Source organism: Pinus tabuliformis, chromosome Q (genome assembly GCF_031772625.1).
Source record: "Pinus tabuliformis cultivar Carrire ecotype Pingquan chromosome Q, CPIR1, whole genome shotgun sequence".
Classification (NCBI taxonomy): domain Eukaryota; kingdom Viridiplantae; phylum Streptophyta; class Pinopsida; order Pinales; family Pinaceae; genus Pinus; species Pinus tabuliformis.
Window position 1 is genome coordinate 949,332,308 of NC_142296.1, and position 12,873 is coordinate 949,345,180.

Genomic DNA, 12,873 nt, shown 5'->3' on the forward strand with positions numbered 1-12,873 from the left:
TCACTTTCAATTGAGTACCCTAAAGTTTAAACAAATCTTGCTTAAAATTGTTGGTGAGTGCGGGATCTCGATTCAATGCAATGGAAAGTGTGATGGCATGCAACTTAAACATTGGGTCCATGGAAACATGAGTAACCACAGATGGTGTAAATGGGTCTGATAGGGTACAAAAGTGAGCACATTTGCAAACGTGGTCAAAGAACACCATGGTGACATATTGGTTGTCTGTTTTCAGAAGGTCCACTATGAATTCCATGGAAATGTCGGTCCTGATGGTGGTTGATATTGCTAGTGGCGGTGGCACTTCTTCACCATCTCACCCTTGTTCCTTTAACAAGCACCACATGTAGGTACAAAACCCTAGATGTGTGTTTTCAAGCCTTCCCGCAAGGAAGAGCGCGTAGTCGATTTGTAGGTACGCTGAAAGCCAAAGTGCCCGTGGTGGGAGATGAACACAACTCCTCTAAGACGGGCATTGTTTTAAAGCACAATTTTGAATCAAAAGAATGCACGCTTTATGCTTCAAGGTATCTTGTTGCCGCGTGTAGCCCTAAGGGGGATTGGGATTCTCCTAAAGCACTTGGATGAATTGAACCGCCATGTCAATATCGAGCCATTCTTGACAAGCGTTGATGAGGCAATCAAGTACTGTAAGGATAGGGCAAAGAGAGATCCTTTCTCCTCATATTTCTGCAATAAAGCAGATGCCTCGTTGCCTTTGTTGTATATGATCTCATAATCATACCGATGCATCTTAGTGACCCATCTGTGTTTCTCCAAGGATGGTAACCTATCGTCGAGAAAATACTTCAAATGATGACGATGATCTCGATTTGGAAGCAACTCCATATAAGATATGGGTGTCAAGTCTCGACTACGCAAAAGATGGCCATCATCTCTTTTCTCATAAGTGGACTTGCCCACGTTTTTGTCAATTGCATCAACATAGCGCCCACACCCCTCCCTGATGCACCACATTCCAAGCGCAATTGGGCACTAGTAAAGTGGGTGCATTGCACATGGCTTCCTTTAAAGCTGAAAAGGCCCACTCGACAACATCGTTCCATACAAAAGGCACTTGTTTTTAAAGCCGAAAAACAAAAGGCACTTGTTTTTAAAGCCGAAAAGGCCTACTCGACAACATCATTCCAAAGTTACCGACAATATCTTACACGTAGCCGCAACAATTATTCCGTACATGGACGCATATCCACAATGGTAAGAACAAGCATCGAGCAAGGTTTGAACCTCAATGAAGGCCATGTTACCTACCCAGTTTCACTAACGGGTAGCAACAACGACGATAATAAGAGGGATGAAATTAACGAATTGAGAGTGCACCATGTTACCAACCCACTTTCAGTAATGGAGATGAACAACAAAAAGAATAATAAGGATGGAATTAACAAATTGAGGGTGAATATCAACAGCAAGAGTAATGTAAGGATGAAATTAAGGAATTGTGAGTGAATATCATCATCAACAACAAGAATGATATAAGGATGGAATTAACCAATTGGGCGTGAATATGATCAACAAGAAGAATAATAGAAGCGTTAACGAATTGTGAGTGAATATGATCAACGACAACAAGAATGATATCAGGATGGAATTAATGAATTGTGAGTGAATATGATCAACAACAACAAGAATGATGTAAGGATGGAATTAACAAATTGGGCGTGAATATGATCAATGAGAAGAATAATATAAAGATGAAATTAACAAATTGAGCGTGAAGAAAAATATAAAGATGAAATTTTCAAAAAGAGCAATAAGAATAAGGATGAAATTCTTCACCTGGATGCGGGTGCCTATACTAGTCATTAAGAATGCCGCGCTCTACGACACCTTCGATGCTGACGGATGGCAGGCATGTGTACCTGGCGATCTGGGAGGGCGGTTTACAGTTAATGCTCAAGGTAAGTGACTGCACTTTGGATCAGTCTCAAGAGGATTTTGCATTCAAGGCGAGCATGGCAGCTCTGACCTCGATGCGAACCAGTTTAATGGAGGAGTGTCATACTCCCGCGGAGGTTACCGTCTCTATTCTTTATATTGTGAATTCTGTGCCAATTCATGGACAATGCTCCTCTGTCAATGCTTGGGGAATGAGCAGGGATACTCTCGCATCCAGTGTTCACGAGCTTGAACGGCTTTTCGGGTCTCTGGCTCTGAGCACCATGCCACGCAGTAGGGGCGTTCCGAGACGTGGAGGTAGGTCGGGTATTAGAGCCGGCCCTGCTCATGAGGATCTGCTGCCTGTTGCCCCAATTGCTTCTGTTCCCCCCTCTTCCCCGAGTTCGGAGCAGGAGAGCCTTGTTCCGCAAGGCACTTATCAAGCCTTCCGTCTCAGGTTCCCGAGCCGACTCATCAGACCAGAGGTGGTGGTTAATCTCACTGTGTATCTGAGGAGGAGCCCAGCGCCCCCATTTCGACTTCCCCTGCTTCAGCAAGTGCTTAGGAAAGTGGCATTCTTCTGGGGGATATGAACGGTTTAGTCTACAAAGCGGATTGTCTCGAGGATACCCCGATTCAGGAAGTCCCGATTCAGGAAGCCCTGGTTCAGGGAGACCCACCGCCATCCAATCCTGCTATGTAGAAGGAAACGATCAGCGACCACTCTCAGCATGGCTTTGGCTGCCTTCACCTGGTCACTGACTCGCGTGGAGAACCGATTCTAGATGAGGAAGGGTTTGTCACTTGGCTGGCCTCGCCCAGTCCGGAGAAAGAGGAGCAGCAAGCGTCGCCCAGTCATGCAGCCTAATCTTCAACGGGTGCATTTGCCAAGCTTTTTTGAACTTGTGTCGGTGTTAATGCAGCTATTTCATCCTGTTTGTTTCAGTCTAATGTCTCAGTCTATTTCTCCCTGTCTGTTTCAATCTATTACAGTTGTCCTTCTCTGTACTAGAGTCTGTTATGTTAACTGGTTTTGTCTAGTTATGATCCCTGATGGTTATGCTAATTGCAGTCTAAGTCCAGTCAGTCAGAATGTCAAGACACATCAGAACTATGGAGGGTTTTTTGTAAATCAGCTTGAACGGATAGACAGTATGGTCCAGGTTTTATTGTATGAGGACTGGCCTCGGCCTCCTCGGAAGGTCTGAAATCCATGTACATATTTTTATTTCTTTAATATAGAACTAGTCTTTACTTAGAAAAAAAAAAAGGATGAAATTCTTCATTCAACACCACCAATAGTGATAAGGATGAAATTAAGCAATTGAGTGTGAATATTAATAAGGATGAAATTAAGCAACCGAGTGTGTATTTTTTAATTATGGATTAAGACATTATTGTGTGGTGGGATATATATATCCCACATTCAAAGTGGGGCTGCACGGAAGGAAAGGAGGGGGTATAGAGGGGTAAGATGGAAATGTTCAAAACATACTTACCTGGGCGGGGTCAATCGATGATCAAGAACGTCGATGGCCTAGGAAGACCACTTCCATTGCACTTGGGAGGGGGGTTTACCTAGCATCTCCAATCGAGGAGAGTGCACGTCATAATTTGTGGCAGCGGAGGCTCGCGTTCGCGCGTGGCCTCCATACAAAAATTAAAATCAAATTAAGTTAACTGCAACTACGGGAGCTTCTTTAAATCTAACACTCTTCCGGTTAAAAATTAAAATCAAATTAAGTTAACTGCAACTACGGGAGCTTCCTTAAATCTAACACTCTGTAATTCCAGTTAAATTAATTAGCATCCTCCGCTCTGCTTTAAATCAAACTATTTGTAAATCCAGTTGAATAAATTACCGGAGGTCTTACTTCATGATTACATACATAGTTGAGAGACGAGCGGAGTGCTCTGCTGCTGCGAGGCGAGAGGAGAGGGATGCTACGCGATTCCGTGCCTAATCTTCTTGTTCCTGTTTGTTTGCAGATGCCATTCCCTTTCACAGATTGATCTTTGTCAATATCAAAGCCTGACCAACAACAGGAAAAGAGGGGGGAAGGCTATAAAGCCCAATTACTGCATACATAAAAAAGAATTGTCATGCACGCTCGCTCTCCTAACAAAAGCTTGGATCCAGATCTTCCCTGTGGAAAAGCCAAAAGAATGAAACAGCGCAGATTTATCAGCATCTGTCCTGCAGTTGCTGGGGCTAGCCTCCTCATTGGGTGTTAATCATTTAAGCATCCGATAGTCATATAAGCATCTGACAATGGCCGAGAGTTGGGACTCTGCTTCTTCCCCCTGACTCTACAAACGTGTTGAAAAGAAACTTTATTGAAATTCTCTCTCAACTCCTTGGAAAGAGCTTTCCGAGATTGGGGAAAGGGTCAAATTTTGGAGATTTACTTTACTATTAAGAGCTTTTCAAGATTGGGGAAAGGGTCAAATTTTGGAGATTTACTTTACTGTTAATCTGGTCAATGGCTATCTTCGAATTTGAATTTGCAGACTCCTTTTTCCTGTTGCCAGCCCTATCAGCAATCAAAGAGAGATAGCGTTGCCCACTTATTTGTAGCCTCTCTGAATGCTTCTCTGAAACTCGCTCCAATCATACAGTTTAATCATTATGATTGCACTAGAATGGATTTTTCTGGGTTTTTCAAATTGTTTCTCCTTGACACATACCATGAACTTAATCTCGACTAGGGTTAAGTTCATCTTAGGAATTTACAGTTGGAATTTATACCCAAAAACCCTCAACACTTTCTAGTGTAGTGCTAAAGAATATCATTTCTTAGGTTAATACAAAGCTCGTTTAAGAGACACTTGGCCACTGTATCAATGCATTAAACCATTCATCATGCCATAAAAATTACCATGAACATAACAATATTACAAGAAATATCGAGCTCCCATCACACACACACATATATATTAATCCACAACATCTCAAGTACACATAAAGCACATCAATTCCTTAATAACAATACATGCTACAATTCTATAACTCATTCATTACAATGAAGTAACAACATAGAAAACATAAGTTAAACCACTTATCTCGTATTGCATGAAACACTTCCAATTGAAATTAGGACTTCAACTCACCACCCAACCTTAGATTGACTACATTGTAGCCTTTCTTACAATCAATCGCTCTTGAGCAATATTTTGAGCCTTAAGAAGAGTGCTCAAGGGAAATAACTAACATTTGCAGCTAAAATAGGGAATCTAGAGACTACACCATCTCCACCCACCAGCTAATATAGCGAATCCAAATATATTACCATTTCCACCCATAAGCTAATATAGGCAATCCAAAGATTATATAATCTTCACCCACTAGCTAATACAAGGAATCCATAGATTATACCATCTCCATTGTCTAGTTAACATAGGGAATCTAGAGGCTGCACCACCTCCACCCTTTTAATAATTCCCTCAATGGATCCACCCTAAACAGGGAATCCAACGCTCACTGAGAATGACCAGACAATAATAGTTTTAGTGGCTCCACCCTAAACTAGGAATCTAGAGCTCACTAAAGTAACTATTAAGCATGCAACCAAGCATAGGAAGACACCATGGACACTCTATAACTAGGAATCTAAAGGAAATATGGTCTTCACCCAAACTGGGAGTCCAGAGAGCCTCTATCATTCACCTGAGAGATGGCCATTTTGTTCTTCCAATGCTAACACCCAAAAACATGCTGCTCCTAGCAATGGCTTCTAGTGAACTTCTCCTTCCTTGTTGTCAATCAGTAGTAAGATGCCCTCCTCGAACTGTTAGTGTTCCTCTTCATAATTTTCTTCCATCTCTAACATTGTTCCTCAACTCGACCCGTTGTTCTTTTCTATCCTCTAAGTGCTCTTTTTCTCCCAAGATACCCCTTCTCTATTGTTTTTGTTTCCTAATTCAAATTGCTTACTTCAAAATTATCCTTACTAGCATAATTTCCTTAATGTTCAGTGTCTTTTGCTTGTGAACTTTCCCAAGAGGAATATGGGCTTGTCCTCCATTTTTTTTATGGAAACCCATACACTTCCTCTAACTTCATAAATATGCATTTAACTTCATTAAATCACATCATTCGGCCCATGAATGGCATTAAATAACCAATTTCCTCCAATTTTTGAAGCAATCTCCTCCCCAAAGCTTTGAATTTGTGTCCCATTCCTTAGTCAATTAATTGTACATCCATTTCCACAATTCAATTACAACAATGCTTATAATTATTTACAAGAGGGGATTCACCAAAAACAATTGTCACAAACCCCACCCCCTTGGAGGAACATTGTCCTCGGTGTTCTATACCTGAAGATGATTAAAAATATGCTTTAAAAAAAGCATAAAAGACCACTATGAGCTTTATATATACAACTCTATACAAAAATTTACAAGCATATTTTCTTTTGCTTACCCAACAATAAAAAATGGGTAGTGTTAGGGTCCTATAAATTATAGGATCTCAAGGTGATTGAGTATTTTGTATTTGTGATTTCATATTGTACATAAATTTCAATATTCAAATGATTTCCAAAAATATGAAAAAAAAAAAAAAAAAAAAAAGGGTATGTTAAAAGAAAATAAGAAAAAAAAAAGGAAATAAGAACCCCACAAAAGAAAAAATAGAAAATAATACTGAAAGTGTTGCAAGTCTAAATGCCACTACTGATAAGTTAGTTATTTTAATTCATTATCAAATAAGGTTGTGTGCAAATTGTTTTTGAATGCCACAATGACTAGACTTATGTTCAAATCATACAGTTTAATCATGATTGAACACATTTAAATTTCTGTTCAATAGGATAGTGAATGAAGATTTACCAAACAGTTTAATCTTGGTAAATCAGTAGCTAGGTAGAAATAAAATTGATTCAATAGTTTAATATGAATCAATGGTGAAATAAGTGATAGGATAAGGTAGATTTTCATAAAAGAAAAATGATTTGGGTCTGCTAGTTTAAGTGCACACTGCAAAGAAAGAAGAGAAAATGTTAGCTTAGAAAAAGAATTGAAATGCAAAAGGGTAGGTAGAAGCACTATGGTGATTAGAGGAAAAACATGAATATTTTATTCTAAGTTGAATTTCAAATGTATTTTCATGCACAGAGCAAAGGCAAAAGGAATTAAAGTTTTACTCTAAAGTTCGGTGTATCAGATGATATTCGATATATTATTCCCCTTTTCCTAAGTTTCATTACCCCAAATTCATTCCTCCGCTATCTATTTCATCCACTCCCCTACCCCACCATACACTCAAATCATTCCCCTGCTATGCATTAAATATATTTCCCTACCCCACCATACGCCTCGTCACATATCCCGCTACTTCTCCTCTAATCCCCACCCACCTCTTAAAATCCGACGGCCCACAGTATGTTTCAGCCCCCCCCCACAATCTGAACTTTACCGTCGGGGGGGTCTGAAATGGGCAGTTTTCAAACCAGTGGCGACCGCAACGTGTCAGCATCACATGGTTTCACACCCCCCTGGCCGAAACCATTAACTGCCTCCCCCCCCCAAAAAAAAAAAAAATTGGTTTCTCCACCAAGTAAAAGCACCGCCCTATCCATTGCACTCCCGCCAGTCACCCTTCGCCACGTCATCCGCCCGTTGCTCCACCAATCACCTCTGCTCCCTCCAAAATCAATCCATTAAGAAATTAAATTGCTTAACCATTAATTCAACGGACCCGTGCCACCATCAACGGAAATCCCAGAACATTATAAAATCCCTCCTTTCGCTCATTAACCGGTTACTGAGTTCATACACTGCCACTTCCATTGTCCTGTTACAGGAGAGCCAATTCAAACTGCACCTGTTTCACCCGGCCGAGCATCGTACCTGCTAATTTCCGTTCAATCTGGCTCCTTTGTTTCCTATTATCTTGAACTTAATTCTATTTCTGCACCCTGTAAACCTGCATAATCAAGACACCATCTGTGTTCTAACCCTTTAGCCAATCATGCCTCTGAAAGACAAGGGACAAGAAGAACCTGTGAGTCCTCTGATCCACCCTCCCATTGATTTTCACCACATCCCTTTGGTAGACAGAGACTATAAAATCCATGAAACCCTCTGTGAATTTGATCTTTTTGAGATGTATTACTGGCTTGAGGACAATTTTATAGATAAATCTGATGATATTCAACTGTGGGAATCCAATTTGCCCCACTATATCTTTCCCTGTACCCACAACACCCTTGAATTTGTCAGGAAATGTCATGCATGTTATCTACCTAGCCAAAGAGCTATTATTTCCCCCACTGGAGAAATTCTATTCACCATCACTCCCCAAGCTATAGACCAAATGATGCAAGCTCCTACAACAGAGAATGCCACCCCTTTTTCCCATGAAGCACTTGTTGAATTGTATCAGAAACTAGACTTTGCTAAAAGAGCCAAAACCCTTGAGCTTTTCTTGACTGAAGATGCCCCATTACCCAAGAAAAATCCTCCCTATCCATCCTCCATTTTCCCTGAGAGAGACAAGAAAATCATTATAGTAATCTCCTACCGCCTTGGCTATTACTCAGATTAGTGGGTAGATGAGGAAATCATAGGATTTCTTTCCATTTTCTCTGCAGATTCCAAGCCTTCCATCTTGTTTAACTTTAGCCAATTTCTTGCAGATTCTATCCATGAGCAGTTTATCAAATTCCAGACTGAGGAAGTATTCAAATATGCTTCTGTGTTAGTTTATATGTTTTTATATTTTTAGGGAGACAACCTCAAGCTTGCCTTACAAACACTAGATGAAGAAGGAAATTAGCAGTCAACCATCTTCTGGACTACACTGGTAATGAAGGAACAAATGGAATTTTCATACAAACAATTCATAGATATGTTTGTAAATCTAGCACTCAGTCTCCTAAGCAGCAGGATAGAGCCAAGAATCAATGAAGAAATTAGTAAAGTTTTGCATCTACCAGACCAAGTCCAAACATGGAATTGGTACCTTTATTAGAATTACACAACGCTGAGGATATTTGGGTGTGAGATTTCCCCTTACAAGCTGCCAAAATTCCTCCCAATGAGGATTCTTGCTCTAGAATACATTAGGCAAATGCTCAATATGGATGAGATTCACTTTGTAGCTTCCAAGAAGAAATCCCAATTCAAAATCAAAACTCAAATAGGGCCTTTCATTTGCAACAGCAGGGCAGCAGGGGAAGAAGCAGATAAATTACTGAAAGAGATGAAGTTCAGTCTTAGTTTCACATGGTCATATGATCCATTAGGGGTCATCTCCAAGTTGAGGGTAGAAAACAAATCTACTTCTTATTTTCACACAGCCAGACCAGAGATTGAAAAGTATAAAAACCATCTAGAATGGACTGAGAACACCCTCCAAGAGGCAGAAGAACCATTGGTGTCATCTTCAATAGTACAGACTCCTATTACATAGGAGAAAACAACAAAGAGGAGCGGAGAAGAAGAGTCACCCTCATTGACTGAGATTTCTAGTGAAGGCTTTAAAATCATGTACAAGAAGAAGGCTAAGCTACATTGTAAACTAAGCCTAAGCAAGGAATCAGAGCAAGAGAATATTATCACCACCAAAGATCCACTTGTTTCCTCATTGGTGGGTGATCACACTACACTTTCTCCCACTACCTCCACAGCTTCATAGGATCAGCAGCAGGTTATGCAAACCATCACATCTACTACAGGGGAGACAGAAAGGAGTATATTTTGTATATTCAAACAGATTAAAATAAGAAATGAGGCCTTGAAGATCAATACATACAATCAGTCCTAGAAGAAGACTTCCAGTTCTCAAAGCAGGTTGCTATCAGCCTTTGATTCAGAAAAAGGCAAAATGAAAATGACCTTCCTCCAAGCACAAATTCCATAACCTAAGGCAGCATCAGACTAAAAAAATACATCATTTGAATTTGATGTGAAAGACATACATCCCATTTACCAAATGAATATGCACAAGCAGACTGGGCAAATGATTTCATCCACTCTCACTAACATTGTTATGAGTTTGTCTAAATTTCAGGTTACATTAGCCAATGTTCAATCACAATTGAAGATGGAGAAAATCTCTGCACTTTCCAAAGACACAAGGATCAAAGCTTTGGAGGACTTGGTGATCAAAGTAGGTCATGATCCTGCAAATATAAATGTTGCAGAAGAGCTCGTAAGGAAAAAGAATACATGCATAGCAACATTAAAGAAACAGTTGAAATTACCAGCCATAAAAGATTCTCTGGCCAAGGACATTGAAGAAACAAAGTCACAGAAGGCAGACATGATGAACCTCATCATGGAGTACAGTGAACAGTTGAAGCAAATGGAGACATAGATGGAAAATATAATCAAATAAAAGGAGCAAGATGCCAAAATGGTTGTTGTCCCTTTGGAAACACTGCCTATCATAGCAATTCCTACAGCTACATCTTCTACAACAAACACAGGGGCTACTACAAATCAGTTGGCAAGTGCAGTTCAGAACATGTCTCTCCAAACTGAAGAAATTAAAAGATTGCAAGCTCAAAAGTCAATCTTCTACAAGATTAGAAGACAAATACTGAAACTTTTCATGCAGCAGAGCTACAGAGAGCTCAAAACTAGATAGAAGTATGGAGGAAATCAACAACTAAATCCTCTATTGGCCACACACTCGCCCAAGTTAAAGAAATTATCTGGAACAATATTATTGAAGCAATGGATGAAATCTGGCCTTGTATCCAAATTATATTTGAGCAGAAAGAGTTGATGGAGAAAGCAAAGCAGGCCATTTCCACTATCAACACTGAATTGGGAGAAATTCCTACCATAGCCAACCACATTATCAAATTTCTCAACTCTAAAAATAGATCTGAACTGGATGATTTGGGAGTAGATGACAAAGCATAAACAATCTTAGAACTAAAGAAAGTTCTGACAAAGAATAATTTGATTGTGCAGCTAACAAAGAAATGTCACACTTTGGAGGTAGCAGTTAACAATTTTTTCACCAAGATGGAAGCATTAAATAATAAGGGTTTGCCTTCTTTATTTGTAATCAATGACAAGATGATGACCAAGGAAGACTATATGAAGAAGTTGAAAGACATTACAAAGGATACAGCCAAGTCTTCCCACATCAAAGGTGTTATGATAGGGAGAGATTTTTATGAAGCTATCAGCAACATGAGTTTCATCTAGCATGAGATAAAGCACATTTTTGTAGTAAAACCCACATTCGCTCGGTATACCAAGGTAGATGAGATCTACCACAAAGTAACAAAAATTGCCATTCCAGATGAGGAGCGGTGGGATAAACTGTGTGAATTCCAGGATTAAAGAAAGGGCCAACTTCACCAGCGCAACACCCAAATAGTGGCCACTCAGCAACTATTCTCCACCAAAGCAGTGCCAGATGTCCAGATCACTTCGCCAAATTCACCTCTTTTGGTCACATTATTTCATTTCTATTAGTTTGAAGTTAATAATAGAATGCCATGTCAATGAGGCATTAATTGTAATATTTTTTGCAAATTATGTTTAAATACTTCATTCAGTCAAAGTATTGAGGGTCGGTTCTTGATCATTGTAACTCTTTTTATCAAGCACTGTACTTTTTCCACACTGTTGGAGCATCATTAATAAAAAGACTCTTCACATGATACTTGTGTTGCGATATACTGGTGATGTTTTTCTTAGTGTAATTGTGTTTCCATTGTTATTCTTTGTATGTTTATCATCTGAAATCTAATTGTAAAACAGGAGATGTGAAAAATAAGATATGTTATTGAGCACCTTATTTGGACTGTGTTTACAATCTGTATGTTTTCTTCTGAAGTTTGATTGAGAAATTCTTAAATTCTTTTCAATCACTACTGAATCACACCTTTTCTCCATTCCATAATTCAATTTAAAGATCCAGTAAATGTAACTAGCTTGCCCTGTGATTACTCTTTTGAACTTTTGATGCAACATCCAACTTTATTTGACTCCATAGCCCAATGGAAAGAAAGTAATTTGATCATATCAACCAACCAAACCAATCAAACAAATTCAAACAAACAACCAAGCATAATCATAACTAGCCTAAAATCAACTTAAAAACCAAGCTAAATCATAAAGAGAGATCCCTCTCTGAAGCTAGCAGGGCTAGATCCCAACTTCAAAAGTGGTTTGATGTTGTCCAATATATTTACTCCCTCAACCTCAAAAATATAGAATGATAACATAGTGGCAACCATACTGGGGAAGAATACATTTTAATCCAAAACATTATTATTCCCTAGTTTAAAATCAGTATTTCAGTAAGCAACTGTTGTACAATGCTGCAATGGGCCTGAGCATTGAGGAAAAGATCTTTGTCAATATCAAAGCCTGACCAACAACAGGAAAAGAGGGGGGAAGGCTATAAAGCCCAATTACTGCATACATAAAAAAGAATTGTCATGCACGCTCGCTCTCCTAACAAAAGCTTGGATCCAGATCTTCCCTGTGGAAAAGCCAAAAGAATGAAACAGCGCAGATTTATCAGCATCTGTCCTGCAGTTGCTGGGGCTAGCCTCCTCATTGGGTGTTAATCATTTAAGCATCCGATAGTCATATAAGCATCTGACAGTGGCCGAGAGTTGGGACTCTGCTTCTTCCCCCTGACTCTACAAACGTGTTGAAAAGAAACTTTATTGAAATTCTCTCTCAACTCCTTGGAAAGATCTTTCCGAGATTGGGGAAAGGGTCAAATTTTGGAGGTTTACTTTACTATTAAGAGCTTTCCAAGATTGGGGAAAGGGTCAAATTTTGGAGGTTTACTTTACTATTAAGAGCTTTCCAAGATTGGGGAAAGGGTCAAATTTTGGAGATTTACTTTACTGTTAATCTGGTCAATGGCTATCTTCGAATTTGAATTTGCAGACTCCTTTTTCCTGTTGCCAGCCCTATCAGCAATCAAAGAGAGATCAGCGTTGCCCACTTATTTGTAGCCTCTCTGAATGCTTCTCTGAAACTCGCTCC

The 12,873-nt window shown here is 39.5% G+C and overlaps 1 non-coding gene across 1 annotated transcript; it reads left to right on the forward strand.

Annotated features, from left to right (window-relative positions):
- The first annotated feature begins 3,390 nt into the window (after nucleotides 1–3,390).
- On the forward strand, nucleotides 3,391–3,551 carry LOC149222629 (U1 spliceosomal RNA). The gene has a single exon (XR_016249920.1). It is a non-coding gene; the product is annotated as a U1 spliceosomal RNA (small nuclear RNA).
- The last annotated feature ends 9,322 nt before the right edge of the window (nucleotides 3,552–12,873 follow it).